Raw genomic sequence first — 17,506 nt, forward strand, 5'->3', positions numbered from 1 at the left:
GGTCCAAGTCCCAAGTTCTTCAGTGTTTGCAGCAAGTTTTCAGATGTCGCATTGTTTAGGCCCAATCTGTTTATCAAGGATGATTCGAGGACAAGGTGGGGGCCATTCCATCGTCAAACTATCCAAGAAGTCCTCTGTCATGGTAATGTTCCATTGTAGTATTAGTAACCTTCCATGTTACTTGAGTAATATAATCATACATAGTATTGTTAATATCATCTGAGCAGTTCAATAACCACATACTGTGGGGTCCCCATTTGACAATTGTATGATTAGCTATAAACATTAATTTTCCTGATTTGGCCTGACATTTGTCTTAATGAACAGGAATATATTTAAAGTTCTTATTAGTAAACCCTTTGCATAGTGTTCTTTGTTTTTTCTTTAATTCTATTCCTAACGTTTTAGTAGTATAAACATGATTCATGGACAAAGAAAGGGCAGTAAGTAATCCAAGAAGCATCAGAAAGTCCTCTTTTGGAGGCAGGGGGAAGGCCTAAGTTTGTCAGCTAACGTTTTTGCATAATTCTGTTGTGCCCATACACAAAGGAAGGATTTCATAACCTAGAAAGATATTAATTAGTTTTTCTTTTTTTTCAGGATGAGAGGGCCCCTCCAAGTTCTAAGGAGGGGGCATATGTGTTGACTCATTAGTGGATATGATTGGTCCTATATCTGTCCATTTTATAACCTACAATAAAAAAGGGGGATTAGGTATATAGTAAGTGTGATCAATCAAGTCAGCCTGAGCGGGGGAAGTAAAAGCAAGCAAAGCATGAATAGCGAAGAAAAATATTTTCAGGATTTTGAGGCATTCCCTGTTGAGAAATCAGATTTTCCATTTGATTAGTAAGGGTTTTTATCTGTCCCCAAGTAGGGAGATCATAAGGTTGATGACGTCGATTGCGGCGTTTTTTGGAAATTTTTAAAGTCGCCATGGCTTGCATTGGAATTCTTTCTTCCTGGGTTTTTTGCTGTTTCATCTCTAGTCTGAATGCTGGGGACCCCCTTAGGTTGAATCTTCTGAAGAGGAAGTCATGTGAACTCGTTGGATCCATCTGGAGAAACAGAAGTATACCCCTTGCCCTGTAAGATTAGTTTCTTAGATTTCCATTGATTAGTTAACCCGTCTTGATATCAAATGGGCAAAGGAAAGGAGGTGTCCTTTAATGTTTCAAAAATTTTTTTGTTGTTTTTTGCTTTTGTCAAAACATCTCTTTGTGGTAAGTTTAAAAAGTTTAAAACAAATAAGGCTATATTAACAATAGTTATAAAAAGAAAGCGAAAATGTTGAAAACATTCTTAGGAAATATTTCATTCCAAAAGAAAAAAATCATTCAGAAATCTGTTTGGGACTGGTATTTGGCTGTGGTTTTGAATTAATGGGTTGATTTTCTCTTCATACAGTGTATACATTTTTCCTAATATAAAAAGAAATGGGATCTGACTGTGTTGTAAGTGGTTTGTGTTATTTGGGGCAAAGGATAAGCAGTAACCATTTAAATATTTTTTCTTAAGTGAAATTATTGAAAAGGTGATGCAGAACAACTTGACAAATGAAATGTTGCTCACATCCAAATATATTTGACCTTGTCCTTGAAAAGAAATGCAGCTTAGCAACTGTTGAATCTCTCTGTTCAGTGTGTTAAAGAAGATGATTATACTTTTAAGACAGACCTGAAAAGAAGATGAATATTTTATATTTTTATATTCTTAGGAATAAATAATTTATGCGGGAAATGGTGTCTTTTTTTATGTTGTTTTTGTTTTGTATTGTGAAATAGGCATTGAAGTTGATGTTTTGTTTTAGGAATCTTACAGATTGGAAACAGAAATAAAGTCATATTAATAATAGTTATAGGCTTAAAGAATATATTACATTAGAATCTAGTAAAGTTTGTTCTGGATAAGGAGGATGAAAGTATTCTTGTGTATTTCCTCTTATTTAATTTTTTATTTGCAGTTATAGTGTGTAATGTGTTTGTTTAATTATGTCTTGTGTTGTAGATTATAAGGAATGTCTGTAATCTGTTTAGTAGAGAATGAATGTAAAAATTGTTTGAACTTCTTAGAAGTATAGGCAGAGCCATTGTCTGTTTTTATAGAATTAGGTTTTCTTATTATCGCGAAGTAAGTTGATAGGTGGGTTATAACATGTTGTGTAGTTTTACCTTAGAGAGGTGTTGCCGCTAGAAAAGAAGAATTTGTATTGATCGAGACATTTAAGAAGGAAGAGGAAGAAAGTTCAGGACAATGAGTTACATTTATTTACCATAAAATTTTCTTTCATTTGTCATAAGCCTTTTTAATATTTTTGTATTCATCATTTTATTTGCCATTTCTTATATCTTTCTATTAAAAGCATATATTTTTCCTTTCTACAGCAACTATGAAGTGTCTTGTATGTTAGTATTTTATAGACTGTTGAATATATTTATCAAATCATATTATATTATATATATATCCATTCCTATATAAATATATATTTATATTAATTAACAGCTCAAAATCTCTTCAACTCTTCTGCAAGAAAAATCCCTTGTAAGAGTAAGCCAATATTTAGCAAGTAATGCTTCAAAATCCTACTTCATTTGGAAATGACCCAGCCGTTCAACAAACTTCCACTATTTAGTTCAGTACAACTCCAGAAACCTAAGTCACTCCAATCCTAAGGATTGTTTTAGATTCTAATAATAGATTATTCTATTAAAAATATAATTATTTTTAACAGAGCTTATCTAAAAGTTTTCATCTCATTTATATATTTGTATATATATAAAGAGTTACTTTTTTGTTGACCAGTTTAGTTTACCTTAAACCAAGGCATAATAAAAGTATTATATAATGTTGATGACTTAAGACATGTCTTAATTAGATTAACAAATAATTATATTTAAGTTATATTTATATTTAAATAAACATTTAATATTGAATATTTTTCAGTTCATGTGAAGTTGAATTTAAATAGAGCTTATTAACTTTATATTATCCAAAAACAAAGACATACATTGAGACATAGATAATTTTAGGTAGATAGGCATAGTTTTCCGTTTGAAATTTAAAATATCTTTTTGTTTTATTTATTTATTTTGAGCTCCACCAATTTGTTAATGGCTGGAGTCCTAGATGGAGTGGGCTGTGTATCCCAAGGACATGATAAGAGTTAATGCTTTTTTTTTTTTAGGTCTATTTTTGTTTCCCAGGCAGAACTGGAGCTCTAAAAAAATATTTTAACAAGTTAACCTTTTCCTAACTGCACATGCAAGAAGAAACGGTTTTGCAATTTCAAAAAAGATTTTATTTTAATCAGTTTTCTCTGGAGTCTAAAGAATATCATGGCCATTCAGTGTCAAAAATATAATTTTTCCTTTTTGTAGCTATAGTCTATTATTAATGATATATGCATGAGGGAATTGCTGTCACATAGGAAGTAAAGCCTTGGCTACAAAATTTTGACAAATATTAGGACTGTTATGGAGAAGGCAATGGCACCTTGTTTCAGTACTCTTGTCTGGAGAATCCCAGGGATGGGGGAGCCTGGTGGACTGACATCTATGGGTCGCATAGAGTAGGACCATGACTGAAGTGACTTAGCAGCAACAGTAGCAGGACTTTTAAGCATACCTTGAGGTAACATAGTCTATTGAAATCTTTTATGAGGCTCGATATGATTAGGATAAGGGAGAGAGAAAGTGAATCTCTCCCAGTCTAAAGGGTGTAAAGGTATATTAAAAAAGCAATCTTGTGAATCAGGAATAATAATAATGTGCCAATTTTGAGGAATAGTAATAGGTGATGGGATCTCTGGTTGCAATGCACCCATAGGTTTCATAAAAGAATTAACTTTTCTAAACTCTGTTAAGAGACACCATTTGTTAGATTTTCTTTTTATAACAAAAATAGAGTTCCAAAAAGAGCAAGATTCCTCAATATGTTTCCATTTTAATTGTGTGTTTATAAGTTCTTTAGTAGCTTGTAATTTTTCTTTCATAAGGGGCCATTGCTTTGTCCAAATAGGCTCATAATTTTTCTCAGTTATTTTAATAATTGTTTTGTTTGTTCAATGAGCAGTGGCCCCTAGGAAAAATGTGGAATGTATATCTGAGTTTGCCATTGCATAAGTAAGTCCCTTCCTATTAGATTAAGGGGTGCATCGATCACATAAGGTCTTAATGTTGTAGGTTGGCCTTTTGGTCTATCATATGGGTAGATTTGAATATTTTGATAAATTTCTTGTACGTTGGTTTGAGAAATTCCTGCAATTTGGCAAGAGACCTTTTGTATAGGTCAGGATTTGGGCCATAAGTGTTTGGAAATAATAATAATATTAGATCCAGTGCCGAGGAGACCAGAAAATCTTTTACCATTAATTTTGATATTTATATTTGGTTGGGCATATTTAAATACCAATGATGTCCATAAAGATTGTTTTTGATCTGTATTGCCAAATCTGCCTGTCCGTATGTTATTAGAGGAGTTAATAGAAATGTAAGGCAAAAGAAGTAATTGAGCAATTTTGTCTCCCCTTTTGAATTGCCATAGAATCTGAGCTGACATCATAATTTGAATCTCTCCTTTATAATTTGAATCAATTATTCCAGGGTGAACAGTAATTCCTTTAGAAGCCAAATTAGATCAGCCAAGTAAAAGATTGAAGTTTTGTGGGGGCAGGGGTCCAAAAAGTCCAGTAGGTATTCTAGAAGGGACTGCTTAAGGGTAAAGGAAACAATCATTTAGGGCTGGTATATTAATGGCAGCACTGCTGGACGTTCAGGTTTTGAGTGAAAAGATAGAATTTGCCCCTGGTTTTTGTTGTAAGGGACCTGGGAGGTCCCCTGTTTGGAGTTTCCTGGAATAGGTTTTCCTTCAATATCAAATTTAAATTTACTGTCTTTGGCCCAATGCATTTCTCTATGGCAGCAAGGGCGAATTTTTGGAGGTTTTTTATTAGCCTTCTTAGGGTAGTCCCTTTTTAAATAGTTTTTATCTCCATATGTAAAGCATCCTTCATTTCCCATTTTAAAAGGTAGCAGCCATTGTTTCAGCTAGTATTTGCATCTTTTGAGTTTTTGATCCTAGATTGTGACAAGCCATCAAATAATAATAGTCCTAGTCTCACAAATTGCAGCTATAGCTCTTTGATATTTCTGATTTGCATTCTCATAAGCAAGTAATTTCTCTAGCTGTTTTTTGGTTTCTTCTCCGATTACAATATGGGGAAATAGCAGCTTCTAATCTAGCTTAAAAATTAGCATAATTTTCATTAGGTTCTAACAAAGGAGAGACTTGGAGTTGCGACTGTTGGCAGAGGAGGAGCATTTGGAGCAGCCGGGGCAGGGCTAGTAAGAAAATTTTGAGATATTTTGTATTGTTTTAATTGGACCGTTTCAAAGTTTTATCATTTAATTTGTATTTATGTAATAAGTGTTCTGTCTGTGGCTAGAATGTACCTTGAAATGGCAGAATTACAGCTTTAGTGAGAGCCCATAGGGGCTAGAGATCAATTGGAATATTTTTTCCTTGTTTGGCTGCTCATTTGACATTTTCTTTGACCCGGAGCCAAATTTCTAAATCAAAACTGCATTTATCAGGAAACTAAGGATTATGTTCAACTACTGTTTGAAGGCAAGCCTCTATTCATTGGCGTGAAACCAGAAGTCCCTGAACTTTAAACAAATCGTGAAGTAAAGTAGAAAAATGATGGGGTTTTCCAGCCGTTTGACCCATGCCTTAGTACTTACCGACCTCAATAGGTCCCTGAGTCACTCCGCCCGATATGCCACGTATACCAGTGTCCCTGCTTCTTGGCACCATTTGTTGGGGTCCTTTAATGGACTGGAACCTGGTGGTACGGAGTCGACAATAAGAAAGTAAAAGAAAGAGAGAGAGAGAGAGAGAGAGACAAAAAAAAAGACCCCAGGGACCTAAGCTCTGATGGATCTAAGGTGCTTTAATGATTTTTCTATGAGTATATATAGGCTGTGGTACAAGAAACTTCTTTCGGGAATGATAGAGATCAGAAAACCAAACGTACAGCAACCGTTACCAAGGGAACAAGGGGGTAATGTTGGTCACAAGGTCAGGAGACAATCCATATCTCAAGAAAGGGGAACAAGACTAAGGAGTTTTGTCCTAAAAGAATGTTTACTAAAGGAGACCCAAGCCTGCCTCACACAATGACCCCAGTCCCTGGGAGCAGCGTGCTGTTCCGCTTGAAGAGGGACAAAGGACTCATGAGAGACAGCACGTCGGAATCCTCCCGTCAAACATTCCCTGACACTCCCAGCATCAGGGTCTTTTCCAATGAATCAACTCTTCACATGAGGTGGCCAAAGTATTGGAGTTTCAGCTTCAGCATCAGTCCTTCCAATGAACACCCAGGACTAATCTCCTTTAGGATGGACTGGTTGGATCTCCTTGCAGTCCAAGGGACTCTCAAGAGTCTTCTCCAACACCACAGTTCAAAAGCATCAATTCTTCGGTATTCAGCTTTCTTCACAGTCCAACTCTCACACCCATACATGACCACTGGAAAAACCAGAGCCTTAACTAGATGGACCTTTGTTGGCAAAGTAATGTCTCTGCTTTTTAATATGCTATCTAGGTTGGTCATAAATTTCCTTCCAAGAAGTAAGCATCTTTTAATTGCATGGCTGCAATCACCATCTGCAGTGATTTTGGAGCCCCCCAAAATAAAGTCTGACACTGTTTCCACTGTTTCCTCTTCTATTTCCCATGAAGTGATGGGACCAGATGCCATGATCTTTTGTTGTAATTATTGAACTTTTCACTCTGACATCTCATTTAATCCTTACTGAATCCCATGAGATTGGTACTATTACTGTTCCTATATTACAGAAAATTATTGCCTTTGTATTTGAATAACAATTTGACTGGGCATAATATTCTTGGGACCCCAATTCTCTCTCTCAAAACTTTTGTTCCCTCTTTTTCTGGTTTTGAATGTTGCTGTGTCTGAAGTCCACCTGGCTTTTTATTCTTGTAAAGGACTTGATTTTTGTACCTAAATGCTTATACAATTCTTTTTTTTCATCCTCAAAGTCTTAATTTTTGAGTACATTCATTTACTTAGTGCTTTAAGACAGCGCAAATGTATTATCTCAGTTCAGTGGGTCAGAAACCCAGTAGACTCAATGATTTCTATAGGTCCCACTAGGCTAAAATCACGGCATCTGTCAGCCTGATCCCTTCTCTGGAGGCCCAGCGTGGAATCCACTTCCAGCCTCATTCAGGCAGTTGACAGAGTGCAGATCCATGCAGCTGCAGAGCTGAAATCTCCATTTCCTTGCTGACTCTTGGCCGGGAGCTGTTCCCACTTCTGGAGGCCTCCTGCATTCCTTGGCTCCTGGCCCCTTCCGTCCTGGAGCCAGCCACAGCGGCTGAGTGCCTCTCATGCTCTCACTCTTGCCTCTTGTTCTGCTGCATCTCTCTAACTCCAGCCAGAAAATTCTTTCTGTTTTTAAGGGCTTGTGTGATTAGGCCCACTGGGATAATCGCCCTATCTTGAGGTCCATAACCTTAATCACATCTGCAGAATCCCTCATGCCATGTAATAGTATATTCATATATTCTAGGGGTTAGGGTGTGGGCATCTTTAGGGAGGAGATTCTGCTGAAAGCTCGGGGTTTTTACATTAATCATTTTTTATTGCTTTTTCCTGGAAGACAGTGTAACCTTTCCAAGCTGTATTTTAAGCACATTTTCCACATATTTTATTTATCAACATTTTTTCTGGTTCATGTGTTGAAACCTCTACTTGAATAATCCAGCTATCCTCAATATTGGATTCTCTCTCATTTTATCTCTAAATACTACATTAAAAATTGATTTTAGAGAGGTATTGTGTACAAAAAAAAGCTGTGTCAATCTAAAGTGATGAATTTTAACAGGTGGACCTGACCACAGAAACCCGGTCCCATTCATGATACAGAACATCTCCGTCACCCAGAAGCTTGTTTTGTAGCCCAGCCCTCCATTCACCCCTCTGATTGCTTTAAAACTTTTCTTTCTCTCTCTCAAACACTGCATTCACTTCCAAGTCTTGTTTCTGTGTCATTAATTTGACCTTCAGCCGTGTTTCCTATATTTTTTTTCTCTTGGTTCTGAGTTAGTTTTTAATGATGTTATGTTTCACAGTTTGTTTCCTCGGCTCTGTAGTTTTCCATTTTATTCTGTGGTTTTATCATCTCATGCTTAAGCTCTCATATAAGTGAATTGTTGATCTTTCTTTGTGTTTTGGGGCTTCCCTGTGACTCAGCTGGTAAAGAATCCAACTGCCATGAGGGAGACCTCGGTTCAACCCCTGGGTTGGGAAAATCCCCTGGAGAAGGGAAAGGCTACCCACTCCAGTATTCTGGCCTGGAGAATTCCATGGACTGTATAGTCCGTGGGGTTTCGAAGAGTCAGACCCACTGAGCAACTTTCACTTTCACTGGGGTGGGGGGGAGCTAAAAATACATTCTGTTCTACTTTGCAAATGATATCATATGCAACTTAGGACAAATATTCCAAAATCAAAAGGAAGCACCGGAAAACAATTAAGTTAAAGGCATAGGTGTACACGGTGGAGTACAGCTGTGGACACAGCTGGTAGCTATTACTTACTTATAATTATTACAAGAAAATCTGGCACTTTCTGTGATCATACACAAACCGGTCTTCGTCATGTCCTACCTCATCTTTTTACCCAGTGTCAAAAGGAAAGGAAAAGGCTGCTTGGAACGAGGACTAAAAGGAAAACAAGCCAGGATTATTGGAAGTGGTCAACTTCAACTTTTTTAAAGGAAATTCCCATTTTCACCTTTCCAGAGGGTTCCATGACAGATTAATTTATTCAGCTTCAAGACTCATCTGAATTTGAGAATAAGAACTAGTGGAGAAGTAAGAATGGAATTGAAATATATCTTGAACTTGTCTGCTTAATCCCTGCTCCCTGCTAAATCATCTTTTATCTCTCTCAGTCTGATCTACTTTTGAGAAAGAGAACCCACTAGGGCATCCCCTGGGAAGACTCTCCTCTTCTGTCCTCTTGTCTCTGCTTGGAGAGTCCTGAGGAGTCGGTCCACTGCACCGAGTATTTCCTCCTTCTCTGGGACTTTGCTGGCAGATCCAGCTGGTCTGCGACAACCCCTCTCCCAGGCTATGGTACAAGGGCTCCATCCTGGTTGCCCACCCTCCCCATCCCCACCAGGTATTACGACAAGCTAGTCAAGGGAAAATGAGATTTAAAGGACCCCTTTGCATCGTCTAATGGGGGATTCTCTGTGTGCAACTCAGAGAACTTGACGGGGGACTAACCAGGAAGCAGCTCGTGGTGGTCTTTGGCCGGGTCATCTCCAGCCCATCATCCCTTCTCCTCCAGTGGCCATCTGTGACATTCCTTTTCTTTCTGCAGAGACTTTCTGGGAGCTTGGCAAGTGGACTCATTGTTCTGACACGTGTGGCCACTTGGAAGCCCGAATTCTGAGACCCCAGTGCCTGATGGCCAATGGGCAGGAAGTCAGTGAGGCCTTCTGTGACCAGCTCCAGAAGCCACGGGCTGCATTTCAGCCCTGTAGCAACCGGGACTGCCCCCCCCAAGGTGTGTGCAATCACTCTTCTTCTCTTCTTGCTACCAGGGTTTTGCTTGTTTTAAAATGCACAGTTGTTTGGATTGAATAACTCAACCACTAGCATTTGTTTTACAGGGACTGTATGAGGTGCTCAGCTAAGTAGTTTATGTGGATCACCTCACAGTTACCTATCAGGTCGAGATTATTCATTTTCTTTTATAAAAATTAAGAAAAAGATTTTTGTGTTGTACTAAGCTGCATACACAATCTTAATTCCCTGACCAGGGAACCCAAGCCCCCCCTGCACTGAAAGCTCAGAGTCTTAACCTCTGAACCTCCAGGGATGTCTTCAGTGTTGTTCATTCTCTATTATACAGTTGGAAAAGGTCCCCTAGGCCACACAGGTATGAGGGCCAGAATTCAAGTTGGGTTATTCTGATTTCAGAGCTTTGGCTCTTAATTGCCACCCTCACCTGCTCCCTGCACTCACAATGGACCTTAAGAGCACAGGGAAACTGACTTCAAGGGCTCACCTAGGAGATATGGCAGTGGGCCAGCATCACAAGAGTTACTGGTGAAAATCACCATTCCTTAGACTCTACCCCCAGTGTCTTGTTGTTTAGTTGCCCAATTGTGTCTGACTCTTTGTGACCCCATGGACTGCAGCACGCCAGGCCTTCCTGTCCCTCACCATCTCCCAGAGTTGGCCCAAGTTCATGTTCATTGCATTGGTGATGCCATCCTGATATCTCATCCTCTGATGCCCTCTTTTCCTTCTGCCCTCAATCTTTCCCAGCATCAAGGTCTTTCAGTGGTTATCTGTTATATCAGATGATCAAAACTGGAGCTTCAGCCTAGGCATCAGTCCCTCCAATGAATTTTAAGGGTTCATCTCCCTCAAGATTGACTGGTTTGATCTCCTTGCAGTCCAAGGGACTTTCAGGAGTGTTCTCTAGCACCACAGTTTGAAGGCATTAATTATTAGGTGTTCTGCGTTCTGTAGGTCCATTTCTCACAACCATAGGTGACCACTGGGAGGACTGTAGCCTTGACAGTACAGGACAATACAGAACATTGTCAGCAGAATAATATCTCTGCTTTTCAACACTGTCTAGGTTTGTCATCGCTTTCCTGCCACGAAGCAATCATCTTCTGATTTCATGGCTACAGTCACCATCTGCAGTGATTTTGGAAACTAAGAAGAAGAAATCTGTCACTCCTTCCACCTGTTCCTCTTCTACTTGCCATGAAGTAATGGGGCTGGATGACATGATCTTAGTTTTATTTACTATTTATTCTTTTTTTTCTTTTTTAAATTTATTTACTATTTATTCTTTAGCCAGCTCTTTCACTCTCCATCACCCTCATCAAAAGACTCTAGTTCCTCTTTACTTTCTACCATTAGAGTGGTATCATCCTCACCCCCAAAAGTAAAACCATTAATAACCTTTCAGTGTCATAGATGACACAAATCAATAATTTTAAAGGTATTCAAAATGAAGCTCGTAATCTCCACCAAATCTGATCTAACCCTAGTGTTCCAGATCACAATGACTACATCCTAAGCTACCCAACCCCCTTTCCTCTCACTTCCTTCTGTTCCTGTCAGTGTCTCACTGTCATTGTCATTCCTCATTAATGCCTCATCAGGAGCCTCCTGAGTTTTGTCTCCTTCCTAGAGTGCCTTCAGAATTCCCTGATAGCTCAGTTGGTAAAGAATCTGCCTGCAATGCTGGAGAACCCAGTTTGATTCCTCAATGAGGAAGATCCACTGGAGAAGGGATAGGTTACCCACTCCAGTATTCTTGGGCTTTGCTTGTGGCTCAACTGGTAAAGAATCTGTCTCCAATGTGGGAGACCTGGGTTTGATTCCTGGGTTGGGAAGATTCCCTGGAGAAGAGAAAGGCTACCCACTCCAGTATTCTGGCCTGGAGAATTCCATGGAGTGTGTCTATGGGGTTGCAAAGCATCAGACACGACTGAGAGACTTTCACGTAGAGTGCCTTGTTCACTCTATAAGCAGAAACATTTTTATTTTACGTTTTTTTGTTTGTTTTTTTAGTATAGTTGCTTTACGATGTTTGTTAGTTTCTGCTGCACAGCACAGTGAACCAGCCCCATATATACATACATCCCATCCCTTTTGGATTTCCTTCCCATTTAGGTCACCACAGAGCACTGAGTAGCGTTCCCTGTGCTGTGCTTTGGGGTTTCATTAGTTATCTATTTTATACATATCAGTGTACATATGTCAATTGCAATCTTTCAGTTCATCTTCCACGATGGCGCTAGTGGCAAAGGATCTGCCTGCCAATGCAGGAGCTGAAGGAGACACAGGTTCAATTGCTGGGTTGAGAAGATCCTTTGGAGGAGCAAATACCAACCCACTCCAGTATTCTTGCCTGGGAAATCCCATAGACAGAAGAGCCTGATGGGCTACAGCCCATGGGGTTGCAAAGACTCAGACACAACTGAACAAGGAGCATTTATGTGGTTCCTTTTTCTTCCCTTTGGTTTCAATGAGTTGAAATCCACCTTTTTTAAATTTCCACCTAATTTTGCCCTAGCTCTGAGGCCACACAGATGATGGCTTTTACATCGCTGAGGATGACTTTATCCCACCCCCATGCTGTTGTCTCTACATGGCAATTCTGTTGCTCTGAGTGAAAGGAAATCTGAGAAGATGGCTGGGAGTTATATGTGCTACTGCCCATTCCCAGATACGTGTTTGTAGGCCCTGAAACAGTCATAGTGCTAGGATGGGCTTTCCCTTTGGAAGACGGTCCCCATAGGGTCTGACCTACTAAACTTCTGTAGTTTTTGTTCTTAGGTGGCTCATGATGAGAGTGCTCTGTGTCTTGTGGTGAAGGATTCTGCAGTGGGCAAGTGACATGTAAGCACACAAGAGTCACAGGAATGGTGCAGGCATTGCCACTAAGAATGTGCATCCCCAGAGTCAGGACTCTGACTGGTTGAACGAAGGAACAAGGTAGTGCTAGCAAATGTAGTATTTTCAAATCTTCCAGTCCCTGTAGTCAAACCCACGCAGCAAAAATGGGACTTCCCCTGGCAGTCCAGTGTTAGGAATTCGCCTTCCAATGCAAGGGATGTGGGTTCCATCCCTGGTCAGGGGGCTAAGATCCCACATGCTAGGAGGTCAAAATCCCAAAACATAAAACAGAAGCAATGTTTTAACAAAACTCCACCCATCAGGGCCCCTCCCCACAGGGGAGAGGAGAACACCCAACTCCTACAGGACATTCAGGAAACTCATCTGCACAGGGAGCTGACCACACCACACATGGGCTAGTTCAGGGGACTTACTGTTCAATCCTAGACCACCCGGTCCTGATTACCTCAGGCTGCAGGGGTCAAAGTTCCCCTCGGCCCTTCTGAAAATGTTCAGTATTGTCAGTGTGGGAGAATACACTCTTTCTGCATTTCTGCCCTGCAGTGCAGCAGTTGTCTCTCTTGAGAGTGATTGTGCTAATTCTTAGGTCATTAACTCCAAGTCCTACATGACTATACACTTCTCTAACTGGAGAGGATGCAAAACAGAGGGAGATGCGTCTTTCTGGAGATATAAAGTTTATTAAAACTATGAAGAACCAGAGTTGGCAAGAACTATCCCCTCCACCACCAACATGGAAGGAGGGAAAGTGGGAGAAGGGGGACATGCCCGGGGGACAGTCCAGTCTATGAAGTTTCACCCAGTGGGGTAAGGAGGGGCAGCTGGGTCAGGGTGACGCTATTCTGGTCCCCCAGGCCATTCCAGAGCATCCTCTGAGCAGGCCAGGGAGGTGCTAGATTTGAATCCCATAGTCCACTTGACCAGGTCCCAGGGAGTTCGGCAGGTCTCACCTTTTGTCTTAGTAATACATGGATTGTTTCTGAGCCTAGTTTACTTTTGAGGGTATTTCTGGGCAATCTACAACAGAAATGTTGTATTATAAAACTCCACATCTCCCAGCCACCCCTATCTTTTTCTGGCTGAGGTCAAAGTGAGTGGCTGGGGAGTGTGGCTGCCTAGCTGGGGAGGAGCTTCTGGTGGTGTCGGCCACACTCAGGGAGCACTGGATTCCCTCTGGGCTTTGAGCTGGTGTCCCTGGTGCCGCAGCTGTCCCTGGCGCTGCTGGTGTCACAGGTGTCACTGGTGTCCCGGTGCTGGGATGCCTCAGGTGTGGCGGGTGTTGGGGGAGTGGTGGGCGCCTTGGGTGGCAGAAATGCCTCTGGTGGAGGGAGTGGCCCCAAGGTCACACAAGGCAGATGGAATGGGTGGGGAAGTGGTAGAGTCAGGATCTTTGAATTGTGGGTTGTCTCCTGCATCTGAATGGTCTCCTGCAGAAATAGCCAGGCCAATGTGAGGATGGACACCTCAGGGCTTGGAGGCTGGAGTTTTGGGGGGGCTGAAGTTCTTCACTGCAGGGAAGGGCTTCACAGTGGTGGTTGGGGCCCCACCCTGGGGTCTATTCAAGCTCAGGCTTTCTGAGCTCTGGCTCTGGTCCCACCCTGGGCTCAGAGGCATCGCATTGTCACATACGAATTCTCTTCACTAAGTGGCAAAAGTGGCTCCTCCTGACCCATCTTGACCCATGGATGCTCCCAAAGATGAAGTAAACTAGCTGTTTGTATGGTTGAAGGTCAGCTTGCTTGCCATTAAACTTCTTGTTTTGTATGATAAGTAGTCGGGCACATGGTAATGCCCTATGAGACTGTGGAGGTGATGGATTTGAATCCCATAGTCCATTTGACCGGGACCCAGGGACCTTGACAGGTCTGACCTTTTGTCTCAGTTGATCATGCAGGGGTTGTTTTTTGGACTGTTGTATTTTTATGCCTCTTACTGGGAAACCTGCAACAGAAATGTTTCACAATAAAATTTCACATTCTCCCAGCCGGCCCCGTCATTTTCTGGCAGAGGGCAGAGGGCAGAGGGAGTGGCTGGGGACACTGGAGGCCTGGCTTAGTAGGAGCTTCCCACTGTGTCGGCTGCACTCAGGGGGCAGTGGGTAACTTCTGGGGCTTTGCTGCAGGTGTCTCAGGTGATCCTGGTGTCACGGCTGTTGGTGGTGCCTAGGGTGTCTCAGGTGCCACCAGTGTCTCGGGTATCGTGAATGTTGCTGGTGGCCCGCATGCGGCGGGTGCTGCTAGTGACCCCCTCCCCAGGGTTGTTGGGTGTGCCTCGGGTGCGGCGGGTGTTGGATGTGCGGCGGGTGCCTTGGGAGCCGAAGATGCCGCAGGTGGAGGGAGGGGCCACAGGGTCACAGGAGGCAGATGTGTCTCAGGTGTCACTAGTGCCCTGTGTGCGCTGGTCATCAGTCGTGCATCGGGTGTCAGGTGTGCCTTGGGTGTGTCAGGGATCTTTGCATCATGCGTCCTGTCCTGCATCCGAATGGTCTCCCACAGGAAAAGCCAGGCCAGAATGAAGGTGGACACCTCACAGCTTGCAGGCAGGAGTTTTTTGGTGCTGGAGTTCCTCATGGCAGGAGGGGCTTCACTGCGATGGTTTTGCAGAAACCAGTACTTGAGAAACCAAGCACCACGCTCGGAGAGTTGGAGAACTCAGGTTTATTACACCAGCGGGCCCAGAGGAGTTAACACTTCAAGCTCTGAGCCCCAAACAAAGGGATTGCAGAGTTTTTATAGACAGACTATAGTGGGCAACACTAGCTGTTATAGGTTGGTTTAAACTAAAGGGTTTCGCACGTGTGGGAACAGTGGTCAAGATAGGGAGGGGGATGCCTACCTGGACAGGCATGATTAAGCAGGTTTGCAGGGGTTGTGCGACTGCAAAGAGCAGGATAAGGGTGAGTGAGATAAATTCCGGTTCCTAGTATTGCAAGCAGAGAAGGCAATGGCACCCCACTCCAGTACTCTTGCCTGGAAAATTCCATGGATGGAGGAGCCTGGTAGGCTGCAGTCCATGGGGTCACTAAGAATCAGACATGACTGAGTGACTTCACTTTCACTTTGATGCATTGGAGAAGGAAATGGCAACCCACTCCAGTGTTCTTGCCTGGAGAATCCCAGGGACGGGGGAGCCTGGTGGGCTGCTGTCTATGGGGTCACACAGAGTCGGACATGACTGAAGTGATTAGCAGCAGCAGCAGCAGCAGCAGCAGTATTGCAAGTCCCCACTTTCAGACTACGTGACCTACATGATCCAGACTTTGCAACGGGTAAGGTGAGTTACAGAGCCAAAAGGAGGTAAAATTTTAATTTTTCCTCTTCAGTGGTACAGGGCCCCATCCTGGGCCTATTCCAGCACAGGCTTTCTGAGCTCTGGCTCTGGTCCCATCTTGAGCCCAAGGGCATCTGCTGTCACTTAGGAATCCTCTTCACAGAGTGGCAGGAGTGGCTCTCCTGGCCCATCTTGACCCATGGATGCTGCCAGTTGTGGTAAATTAACTCTTGTTTTAGGGTTGAGGATCAGCATGCTTGCCATTTGGTACTTATTTCACATGATAATGTGAAATTTATCATGATAATTCCCTATGAGGGCACATGATAATATCCTACGAGGCCATGGCATTCTGGATTTGAACTCCATAGTCCACTTTATGGGGTCCCAGGCAGCTTGGCAGGTCTGACCTTTTGTTGCAGTTAGTCATGCAGGGGTTGTTACTGGGACTATTGTAATTCTGTGCCTGTTTCCAGCAAGCACCAAGTAGTAATGATTCATAATAAAATTTCATTATTCTACCAGCCAGCTGCTTCTTTTTCTGGTCTGGGCAGAGGAAATGGTTTGGGACTCTGACTGCCCGGCTTGGGAAAAGGTTCCAATGGTGTCGGACCCAGTTAGGGGTAGCAGCCACAGCACATACCCTCTGAGGCTTTGCTGCAGGTGTCCCGGTTCCCCTGGAATCACGGGTGTCTCGGGTGCTGCTGGTGTCTTGCGTGTCAAGAAAATGGCTGCTGTTGTGTGTGCCCCAGGTGTCGTTAGTGTCCCAGGTGTCAGGGGTGCCTTGGGTTTGGCGGCTGTCGGGCGTGAATGGTGTGCAGCAGGTGTCAGGGGTGCAGCGGATTCCTCGGGTGCAGAAGATGCCGCTGGTGAAGGGAGTGGCCCCAGGGTCACACACGGCAGATGGGTGGGGGAGTGGTAGGGTCAGGGGATCTTTGAATCATGGGTTGTCTCCTCTATCCGTATTTTCTCCCACAGGAATAGCAAGGGCAGTGTGAGTGTGAACACCTCAGGGCTTAGAGGCTGGAGTTTTTTGAGTGCTGGAATTTTTCATGGCAGGTGATGACTTCACACTGATGGCACGGGGGCCCCACCCTGGGACTATTCAAGCTCAGGCTTTCTGACTTCTGGCTCTGATCTCACATCGAGCTTAGAGGCATCCATACTTTCACCTTCAGATCCTCTTCACACAGTGGCGGGAGTGGCTTTTCCTGGCCTGCCGGGGTCCAGCCCCAGCAGGATCCAGGGGAACCCTCAGGATGAACAGCGTCGGAAAATGAGAGAGAGAGAGAGAGAGAGACCAGACCAGGATGTGCAGCAGAGTCTGGCTGTTGCTTTATTTTTAACCGTAGCCTTTGTACCCTAAGTTGGCACATTTCTTTTTTTTTTTTTTTTTTCCCTGAGATTATAGGAAAGGCGAGTGGCAGCTGCAGATATTATGCTGACCTGTGCTGTCAAAGTCTCTCCACGTTGCTCTCGCATGCAGTTGGAGATCCCATGGCCACAACAAGGTTGGCACATTTCTAAGGGGGAGGTAAGCATACAGACTTAGTTTAACATTATATCAGCTTGTCCTTCATGAAACCAGGTGTGCTCTGTATATTTTTTGTTTATGAGAGCCTTTTTCCATAGATATTTTGTACATTATCTTCTGGCCTTGAGGTTAGCAGAAAACAGAAAAGTGGCAGTCTCATGGTACAGCAGGTTGCAACATAATAGAAATACAATCCTATTAACATAAAAGTCAGTCTTT

General features: G+C 42.7%; 1 non-coding gene across 1 annotated transcript; it reads right to left on the minus strand.

Moving 5' to 3' along the window:
• Positions 1 to 17,156: 17,156 nt before the first annotated feature.
• LOC136147696 (small nucleolar RNA SNORA44) lies at positions 17,157 to 17,279 on the minus strand. The gene has a single exon (XR_010659350.1). It is a non-coding gene; the product is annotated as a small nucleolar RNA SNORA44 (small nucleolar RNA).
• Positions 17,280 to 17,506: the final 227 nt, after the last annotated feature.

Source organism: Muntiacus reevesi, chromosome 15, assembly GCF_963930625.1.
Source record: "Muntiacus reevesi chromosome 15, mMunRee1.1, whole genome shotgun sequence".
Lineage (NCBI taxonomy): Eukaryota > Metazoa > Chordata > Mammalia > Artiodactyla > Cervidae > Muntiacus > Muntiacus reevesi.